Source organism: Panulirus ornatus, chromosome 45 (assembly GCF_036320965.1).
Source record: "Panulirus ornatus isolate Po-2019 chromosome 45, ASM3632096v1, whole genome shotgun sequence".
Classification (NCBI taxonomy): domain Eukaryota; kingdom Metazoa; phylum Arthropoda; class Malacostraca; order Decapoda; family Palinuridae; genus Panulirus; species Panulirus ornatus.
Genome location: NC_092268.1, coordinates 7,324,466 through 7,335,582, shown reverse-complemented (window position 1 = coordinate 7,335,582; position 11,117 = coordinate 7,324,466). Strand labels below are relative to the sequence as shown.

Below are 11,117 nucleotides of genomic sequence, written 5' to 3'. Positions count from 1 at the left end.
ATATATCAGATCGGTATAGATACATGTTATCAACAGGGGAAGTACATGAAGGGGTCTTGTTCGAGTCGCCGTCTTCGATCACCTCTCGAAGCCGAGTCGCGTCTTTCTCTCCTTCTCTTATAAACCAATAATTAAACAAAATCCTCCACCATAAAACACTATCTAATTATCTTGATAAAGATTTTTTAATTTATTTTTTAATTTTTGATATGAAGTGAGTGTTGTTAAGTGGGATTTAGGATGAATGGAGTTAGGGGTTAAGCTAAAGCCAGAGGTATTATGAAGTGTCCGAACGCGAGCGATGCTGTTCCCTTGACCAAACGAGCGACGTCGTCTTGTCAGTCGTCACCCAGACGTCGTAGGAGGAGGACGTCTATTGCTGCTCCCACACAGGTATGTCTCTTATATATATATATATCCATATACATTACGTGCCTCATATATCATAGCAATGTATATATATATATATCTAAACTGGTCTAAGGGTGTAAAGTGTCATTGGACGTTCAATGACATTTGTGCAAGTTGGACGACCATTACGCATTTCAATAGTTTATCTATCTATCTATCTATCTATCTATCAATCCATCTATCTATCTATCTATCTATCTATATATATATCTATCTATCTATCTATCTATATATATATATCTGTCTATCTATCTATCTATATATATATATCCATCTATCTATCTATCATAAGGTTATATATATATATACCACCTTCGGAAAGTCTATTATCTAGTTAGTTAATTATCTATCGCCCATGTAACCCAAATTATAATTAGTAATTCTTATATTTATTATTTATTATCTATTTCTTCTAAATAATAATGGCGTAATGGATGAGTTTTTTTATTAACATTTTTTATTTATTAATTAAAAACCGTAACATCAGACCTTAATTATTCCTTTGCCATTGGAGAACTAATTAGAGTCCTTCTCTCTCAGTCTAGGGTCTAATTGGCGTCGGGGTCTAATTGGCGTCGGGGCCTAATTGGCGTCGGGTCTGTCGTCGGGTTCTAATTGGCGTCGGGTTCTAATTGGCGTCGGGTCTTAATTTTCGTCGGGTGTAATTGGTGTCGGGTCTTAATTGTCGTCGGGTCTTAATTGGCGTCGGGTGTAATTGGCGTCGGGGTCTAATTGTCGTCGGGTCTTATTTGGCGTCGGGTCTAATTGGCGTCGGTTCTAATTTGCGTCGGGTCTAATTGTCGTCGGGGTCTAATTGGCGTCGGGGTCTAATTGGCGTGGGGTCTAATTAACGTCGGGGTCTAATTGACGTCGGGTCTTAATTGGCGTCTGGGTCTAATTGTCGTCGGGTCTAGTTGTCGTCGGGTTCTTAATTGGCGTCGGGTCTTAATTGTCGTCGGGTCTAATTCGCGTCGGGGTCTAATTGACGTCGGGTCTTAATTGGCGTCGGGTTCTAATTGTCGTCGGGTTCTAATTGGCGTCGGGTTCTAATTGTCGTCGGGTGTTAATTGTCGTCGGGTATTAATTGGCGTCGGGGTCTAATTGTCGTCGGGTCTTAATTGTCGTCTGGTCTAATTGTCGTCTGGTCTTAATTGTCGTCGGGTCTAATTGTCGTCTGGTCTTAATTGTCGTCGGGTCTAATTGTCGTCTGGTCTTAATTGTCGTCGGGTCTAATTGGCGTCGGGGTCTAATTGTCGTCGGGTCTTAATTGTCGTCGGGTCTAATTGTCGTCTGGTCTTAATTGTCGTCGGGTCTAATTGGCGTCGGGTCTAATTGGCGTCGGGCCTAATTGGCGTCGGGCCTAATTGTCGTCGGGTCTAATTGTCGTCGGGCCTCTCATACTGGGGGAAATGTTGCATGTCGTAGAGTAGTTAGGGGCAACTCTAATCACCTAGTTAGGTTTGACATCTGTAACAGCTCCAATGTAGTTATAAAGAAACCCATTCAGTCGTGTTCAAGGGTCGTATACCGTCGTGTTCAAGGGTCGTATACCGTCGTGTTCAAGGGTCGTACCGTCGTGTTCAAGGGTCGTATACCGTCGTGTTCAAGGGTCGTATACCGTCGTGTTCAAGGGTCGTATACCGTCGTGTTCAAGGGTCGTATACCGTCGTGCTCAAGGGTCGTATTACCGTCGTGTTCAAGGGTCGTATACCGTCGTGTTCAAGGGTCGTATACCGTCGTGTTCAAGGGTCGTATACCGTCGTGTTCAAGGGTCGTATACCGTCGTGTTCAAGGGTCGTTATACCGTCGTGTTCAAGGGTCGTATACCGTCGTGTTCAAGGGTCGTATACCGTCGTGTTCAAGGGTCGTATACCGTCGTGTTCAAGGGTCGTATACCGTCGTGTTCAAGGGTCGTATACCGTCGTGTTCAAGGGTCGTATACCGTCGTGTTCAAGGGTCGTATACCGTCGTGTTCAAGGGTCGTATACCGTCGTGTTCAAGGGTCGTATACCGTCGTGTTCAAGGGTCGTATACCGTCGTGTTCAAGGGTCGTATACCGTCGTGTTCAAGGGTCGTATACCGTCGTGTTCAAGGGTCGTATACCGTCGTGTTCAAGGTCGTATACCGTCGTGTTCAAGGTCCGTATACCGTCGTGTTCAAGGGTCGTATACCGTCGTGTTCAAGGGTTCGTATACCGTCGTGTTCAAGGGTCGTATACCGTCGTGTTCAAGGGTCGTATACCGTCGTGTTCAAGGGTCGTATACCGTCGTGTTCAAGGGTCGTATACCGTCGTGTTCAGGTCGTATACCGTGGTCAGGGCGTATACCGTCGTGTTCAAGGGTCGTATACCGTCGTGTTCAAGGGTCGTATACCGTCGTGTTCAAGGGTCGTATACCGTCGTGTTCAAGGGTCGTATACCGTCGTGTTCAAGGTCGTATACCGTCGTGTTCAAGGGTCGTATACCGTCGTGTTCAAGGGTCGTATACCGTCGTGTTCAAGGGTCGTATACCGTCGTGTTCAAGGGTGTACCGTTTACCGTCCGTGTTCAAGGGTCGTATACCGTCGTGTTCAAGGTGTTCCGTAGTACCGTCGTGTTCAAGGGTCGTATACCGTCGTGTTCAAGGGTCGTATACCGTCGTGTTCAAGGGTCGTATACCGTCGTGTTCAAGGGTCGTATACCGTCGTGTTCAAGGGTCGTATACCGTCGTGTTCAAGGTCGTATACGTCGTGTTCAAGGTCGTATACCGTCGTGTTCAAGGGTCGTATACCGTCGTGTTTCAAGGGTCTGTATACCGTCGTGTTCAAGGGTCGTATACCGTCGTGTTCAAGGGTCGTATACCGTCGTTCAAGGTGTATACCGTCGTGTTCAAGGTCGTATACCGTGTGTTCAAGGTCCGTTCAGAGTAACGTTGCCGTTTCAAGGTTAAACCGTCGTGTTCAAAGGTCGTTATACCGTCGTTTCAAGCTGGCCTCGTATACTCTGTTCATGTTAAAGCTTGCCTTGTGCCAAGTTTAAACCGTCTTATTCGTATTAACCCTTGCTTCGGTTGTAAAAGCAGTGTTATGTTGCCACGTATATCGTAAATTCAAGGCCTAGTTGTCATTTAACAACCTATTGCCTTATAATTTGCCGTTATTTAAAACCTTATCCTTATAATTGCCTTTTTCCTATAAGCCTTTGCCCTATTTGCCCAATTTTAAAAGCCTGTGGCCTTATTTGCCGTATTTTAAAAGCCCTTGGCCTTCGCCGTTGAAAAGCCTTTGGCCTTATTTGCCCTATTTTAAAAGCCCTTGGCCTTAGTTGTATTTTAAAAGCCTTTGCCCTTTATTGCCGTATTTTAAAAGCCTTTGCCCTTTATTGCCGTATTTTAAAAGCCTTTGGACTTATTTGCCCTATTTTAAAAGCCTGTGGCCTTATTTGCCCTATTTTAAAAGCCCTTGGCCTTCGCCGTTGAAAAGCCTTTGGCCTTATTTGCCCTATTTTAAAAGCCTTGGCCTTATTTGCCGTATTTTAAAAGCCCTTGGCCTTAGTTGTATTCTAAAAGCCATTGCCCTTTATTTCCGTATTTTAAAAGCCTTTGGCCTTATTTGCCCTATTTTAAAAGCCTGTGGCCTTATTTGCCCTATTTAAAAGCCTTGGCCTTGCCGGAAAGCCTTTGGCCTTATTGCCCTATTTAAAGCCTTAGGCCTTATTTGCCCATTTAAAGCCCTTGCCTTAGTGTTTTTAAAAGCTTGCCTTAGTTGTATTCTAAAAGCCTTTGCCCTTTATTGCCGTATTTTAAAAGCCTTTGGACTTATTTGCCCTATTTTAAAAGCCTTTGGGCTTATTTGCCGTATTTTAAAAGCCCGTGCCCTTCGTTGTATTCTAAAAGCCTTTGCCCTTTATTGCTTAGCCCTCGCCGTTGAAAAGCCTTTGGCCTTATTTGCCCTATTTTAAAAGCCTTTGCCCTTTATTGCCGTATTTTAAAAGCCTTTGGCCTTATTTGCCCTATTTTAAAAGCCTTTGCCATTTATTGCCGTATTTTAAAAGCCTTTGGCCTTATTTGCCCATATTTTAAAAGCGCCAGCCTTGCATTAGCATGGCGCTACGCTCCGTAGCAGGATCAAAATAGGAACATCCTGTTTTCTACCCTAAGCACTGTTAGGTTCTACCCTAAGCACTGTTAGGTTTCTACCCAAAGCACTTTAGGTTTGTACCCTAAGCACTGTTAGGTTTCTACCCTAAGCACTGTTAGGTTTGTACCCTAAGCACTGTTAGGTTTCTAACCTAAGCACTGTTAGGTTTCTACCCTAAGTACTGTTAGGTTTCTACCCTAAGCACTCAGGTTTCTACCCTAAGCACTGTTAGGTTTCTACCCTAAGCACTGTTAGGTTTGTACTCTAAGCACCGTTAGGTTTCTACCCTAAGCACTGTTAGGTTTCTACTCTAAGCACTGTTAGGTTTGTACTCTAAGCACCGTTAGGTTTCTACCCTAAGCACTGTTAGGTTTGTACTCTAAGCACCGTTAGGTTTCTACCCTAAGCACTGTTAGGTTTCTACTCTAAGCACTGTTAGGTTTGTCCCCTAAGCACTGTTAGGTTTCTACTCTAAGCACTGTTAGGTTTGTACCCTAAGCACTGTTAGGTTTCTAACCTAAGTACTGTTAGGTTTCTAACCTAAGCACTCAGGTTTCTACCCTAAGCACTGTTAGGTTTCTACCCTAAGCACTGTTAGGTTTCTACCCTAAGCATTGTTAGGTTTGTACCCTAAGCACTGTTAGGTTTCTAACCTAAGTACTGTTAGGTTTCTAACCTAAGCACTCTCAGGTTTCTACCCTAAGCACTGTTAGTTTTCTACCCTAAGCACTGTTAGGTTTCTACCCTAAGCACTGTTAGGTTTCTACCCTAAGCACTGTTAGGTTTCTACCCTAAGCACTGTTAGGTTTCTACCCTAAGCATTGTTAGGTTTGTACCCTAAGCACTGTTAGGTTTCTAACCTAAGTACTGTTAGGTTTCTAACCTAAGCACTCTCAGGTTTCTACCCTAAGCACTGTTAGTTTTCTACCCTAAGCACTGTTAGGTTTCTACCCTAAGCACTGTTAGGTTTCTACCCTAAGCACTGTTCGGTTTCTACCCTAAGCACTGTTAGGTTTCTACTCTAATTACTGTTAGGTTTCTACCCTAAGCACTCTCAGGTTTCTACTCTAATTACTGTTAGGTTTCTACCCTTAGCACTCTCAGGTTTCTACTCTAAGAATCCTTAAGGTTTCTAACCTAACTTCACCCAACCTAACTTAAAAACTAGACTATTGTTTTCTTAAATTAATTATCTAATTACTGTACAGACTACGTTTATATTCTTGTGTTTATTTACCTCAAAGGTCCTGTCTGTCTGTTTCAACACACAATGATAACAAATTTATCCGTAAGTGTTTTGTACGATAAGTGAAGTCGGTAAAGAGATAAATGAGTTGTGCAGTTATTTTTCTTATCTTCCACCATTTCCAAGTATCATAGAATTTATCATTTCGTTATTTTTTTTGGTTGTATTTATCATTTATGATAATATTGTCATATGTCTTTTTTTGCATTAATCCCATAAATTATGTATAGAGGTATAATTAAACCTTTATTTATTGTTATTTATTATTATTGTTATTATTTATTGTTATTATTATTATGATTATTATTATTATTATTATTATTATTATTATTATTATTATTGTAATTATTATTAATATTCTGAGAACCAATCACTTTCCTCTCTTCCTACTCGCACACATGCCTTACATCCTTGATAAAAACTTTTCACTGCTTCTAACAACTTGCCTCCCACACCATATATTCTTAATACCTTCCACAGAGCATCTCTATCAACTCTATCATATGCCTTCTCCAGATCCATAAATGCTACATACAAATCCATTTGCTTTTCTAAGTATTTCTCACATACATTCTTCAAAGCAAACACCTGATCCACACATCCTCTACCACTTCTGAAACCACACTGCTCTTCCTCAATCTGATGCTCTGTACATGCCTTCACCCTCTCAATTAATACCCTCCCAAACCCTCCGCCTTGCCGGCTTACATCTTCCGCAAAGCTTTTACTACCTCTTCTCTGTTTACCAAATCATTTTCCCTAACCCTCTCACTTTGCACATCACCTCGACCAAAACACCCTATATCTGCCACTCTATCATCAAAAACATTCAACAAACCTTCATAACATTACTTCAATACCACTCCATTCTTTCACATCACCACTACTTGTTATCACCTCCCCATTAGCCCCCTTCACTGAAGTTCTCATATGTTCCCTTGTCTTATGCACTTTATTTACCTACCTTCCAAAACATCTGTTTATTCTCCCTAAAATTTAATGATACTCTCTCACCCCAACTCTCATTTGCCCTCTTTTTCACCTCTTGCACCTTTCTCTTGACCTCTTACCTCTTTCTTTTATACATCTCCCACTCATTTGCACTACTTCCCTGCAAAAATCGTCCAAATGCCTTTCTCTTCTCTTTCACTAATAATCTTACTTCTTCATCCCACCACTCACTACCCTATCTAATCAACCCACCTTCCACACTTCTCATGTCACAAGCATCTTTTGCGCAAGCCATCACGTATTCCCTATTATTATTATTATTATTATTATTATTATTATTATTATTATTATTAGCATTATTAATATAATCATTATTATTATTATTATTATTATTATTATTATTATTATTATTATTATTATTATTAGCATTATTAATATAATCATTATTATTATTATTATTATTATTATTATTATTATTATTATTATTATTATTATTAGCATTATTAATATAATCATTATTATTATTATTATTATTATTATTATTATTATTATTATTATTATTATTATTATTAGCATTATTAATATAATCATTATTATTATTATTATTATTATTATTATTATTATTATTATTATTATTATTAGCATTATTAATATAATCATTATTATTATTATTATTATTATTATTATTATTATTATTATTGGGGTGAAGAAGGTGGTGAGAGTAAGTGAGCTTGGGAAGGAGACCTGTGTGGGGAAGTACCAGGAGAGACTGTGTACAGAATGGAAAAAGGTGAGAACAATGGAAGTAAGGGGAGTGGGGGAGGAATGGGATGTATTTAGGGAATCAGTGATGGATTGCGCAAAAGATGCTTGTGGCATGAGAAGAGTGGGAGGTGGGCTGCTTAGAAAGGGTAGTGAGTGGTGGGATGAAGAAGTAAGAGTATTAGTGAAAGAGAAGAGAGAGGCATTTGGACGATTTTTGCAGGGAAAAAATGCAATTGAGTGGGAGAAGTATAAAAGAAAGAGACAGGAGGTCAAGAGAAAGGTGCAAGAGGTGAAAAAAAGGGCAAATGAGAGTTGGGGTGAGAGAGTATCATTAAATTTTAGGGAGAATAAAAAGATGTTCTGGAAGGAGGTAAATAGGGTGCGTAAGACAAGGGAGCAAATGGGAGCTTCAGTGAAGGGCGCAAATGGGGAGGTGATAACAAGTAGCGGTGATGTGAGAAGATGGAATGAGTATTTTGAAGGTTTGTTGAATGTGTCTGATGACAGAGTGGCAGATATAGGGTGTTTTGGTCGAGGTGGTGTGCAAAGTGAGAGGGTTAGGGAAAATGATTTGGTAAACAGAGAAGAGGTAGTAAAAGCTTTGCGGAAGATGAAAGCCGGCAAGGCAGCAGGTTTGGATGGTATTGCAGTGGAATTTATTAAAAAAGGGGGTGACTGTATTGTTGACTGGTTGGTAAGGTTATTTAATGTATGTATGACTCATGGTGAGGTGCCTGAGGATTGGCGGAATGCGTGCATAGTGCCATTGTACAAAGGCAAAGGGGATAAGAGTGAGTGCTCAAATTACAGAGGTATAAGTTTGTTGAGTATTCCTGGTAAATTATATGGGGGGTATTGATTGAGAGGGTGAAGGCATGTACAGAGCATCAGATTGGGGAAGAGCAGTGCGGTTTTAGAAGTGGTAGAGGATGTGTGGATCAGGTGTTTGCTTTGAAGAATGTATGTGAGAAATACTTAGAAAAGCAAATGGATTTGTATGTAGCATTTATGGATCTGGAGAAGGCATATGATAGAGTTGATAGAGATGCTCTGTGGAAGGTATTAAGAATATATGGTGTGGGAGGCAAGTTGTTAGAAGCAGTGAAAAGTTTTTATCGAGGATGTAAGGCATGTGTACGTGTAGGAAGAGAGGAAAGTGATTGGTTCTCAGTGAATGTAGGTTTGCGGCAGGGGTGTGTGATGTCTCCATGGTTGTTTAATTTGTTTATGGATGGGGTTGTAGGGGAGGTAAATGCAAGAGTCCTGGAAAGAGGGGCAAGTATGAAGTCTGTTGGGGATGAGAGAGCTTGGGAAGTGAGTCAGTTGTTGTTCGCTGATGATACAGCGCTGGTGGCTGATTCATGTGAGAAACTGCAGAAGCTGGTGACTGAGTTTGGTAAAGTGTGTGGAAGAAGAAAGTTGAGAGTAAATGTGAATAAGAGCAAGGTTATTAGGTACAGTAGGGGTGAGGGTCAAGTCAATTGGGAGGTGAGTTTGAATGGAGAAAAACTGGAGGAAGTGAAGTGTTTTAGATATCTGGGAGTGGATCTGTCAGCGGATGGAACCATGGAAGCGGAAGTGGATCATAGGGTGGGGGAGGGGGCGAAAATTTTGGGAGCCTTGAAAAATGTGTGGAAGTCGAGAACATTATCTCGGAAAGCGAAAATGGGTATGTTTGAGGGAATAGTGGTTCCAACAATGTTGTATGGTTGCGAGGCGTGGGCTATGGATAGAGATGTGCGCAGGAGGATGGATGTGCTGGAAATGAGATGTTTGAGGACAATGTGTGGTGTGAGGTGGTTTGATCGAGTAAGTAACGTAAGGGTAAGAGAGATGTGTGGAAATAAAAAGAGCGTGGTTGAGAGAGCAGAAGAGGGTGTTTTGAAATGGTTTGGGCACATGGAGAGAATGAGTGAGGAGAGATTGACCAAGAGGATATATGTGTCGGAGGTGGAGGGAACGAGGAGAAGAGGGAGACCAAATTGGAGGTGGAAAGATGGAGTGAAAAAGATTTTGTGTGATCGGGGCCTGAACATGCAGGAGGGTGAAAGGAGGGCAAGGAATAGAGTGAATTGGAGTCATGTGGTATACAGGGGTTGACGTGCTGTCAGTGGATTGAATCAAGGCATGTGAAGCGTCTGGGGTAAACCATGGAAAGCTGTGTAGGTATGTATATTTGCGTGTGTGGACGTGTGTATGTACATGTGTATGGGGGGGGGGGGGTTGGGCCATTTCTTTCGTCTGTTTCCTTGCGCTACCTCGCAAACGCGGGAGACAGCGACAAAGTATAAAAAAAAAAAAAAAAAAAAAAAAAAAAAAAAAAAAAATTATTTATTATTATTATTATTATTAATTATTATATTATTATTATTAGCATTATTAATATAATATTATTATTATTATTATATTATTATTTATTAATTATTATTATTATTTTTTAAATATTTTTATTATTATTATTATTATTATTACTATTAGCATTATTGATATTATTATTATTATTATTATTATTATTATTATTATTATTATTATTATTATTATTACTATTAGCATTATTAATATTATCATTATTATTATTATTATTATTATTACTATTAGCATTATTGATATTATCATTATTATTATTATTGTTATTATTATTATTATTATTATTATTATTATTATTATTATTATTATTATTATTACTATTATCATTATTATTATTATTATTATTATTATTATTATTATTATTATAATTATTATATCAACTTCAATATCTTATCTCCAAGAGGTTGTAGATGTGCAATGCAGTCAGGGCTCGAAATAGATTGTGATATTTTTTTCGCTCGATAGATAAAAGTATCGCGTTACCTCCCACACCAGCAAAACACATGATAGATAAAAAGATAAATTACCAGCAAAACACGATAGATAAAAAGATAAATTATCTTTGATAACATCAGTTGTCTTAATCAAATACACAGGAAGTTAATGCTTGCATTAGTTCACATGGAGTCTTGGAAATGTATATTGCACCATTGAATATTTGAATACTTGAGTACTTATATATTGCACCATTGAATATTTGAATACTTGAGTACTTATATATTGCACCATTGAATATTTGAATACTTGAATATTTATATATTGCACCATTGAATATTTGAATACTTGAATACTTATATATTGCACCATTGAATATTTGAATACTTGATACTTATATATTGCACCATTGAATATTTGAATACTTGAATATTTATATATTGCACCATTGAATATTTGAATACTTGAATATTTATATATTGCACCATTGAATATTTGAATTCTTGAATACTTATTATTGCACCATTGAATATTTGAATACTTGAATATTTATATATTGCACCATTGAATATTTGAATTCTTGAATACATTATTATGTATTGCACTATTTTGAATTGAATATTGAATACTTGAGTACTTGTATATTGCACCATTGAATATTTGAATACTTGAATATTTATATATTGCACCATTGAATATTTGAATACTTGAATATTTATATATTGCACCATTGAATATTTGAATTCTTGAATACTTATGTATTGCACCATTGAATATTTGAATACTTGAATATTTATATATTGCACCATTGAATATTTGAATTCTT

At 38.6% G+C, this 11,117-nt stretch overlaps 1 protein-coding gene across 1 annotated transcript in view; it reads left to right on the top strand.

Moving 5' to 3' along the window:
- Positions 1 to 337: 337 nt before the first annotated feature.
- The window catches only part of LOC139762895 (uncharacterized), a 27,854-nt gene continuing 17,074 nt past the window's right edge, over positions 338 to 11,117 (top strand). The window contains exon 1 of the mRNA XM_071688131.1: positions 338 to 393. The gene's annotated coding sequence lies outside the window, so the exon portion shown is untranslated. The remainder of the gene's footprint in view (positions 394 to 11,117) is intronic.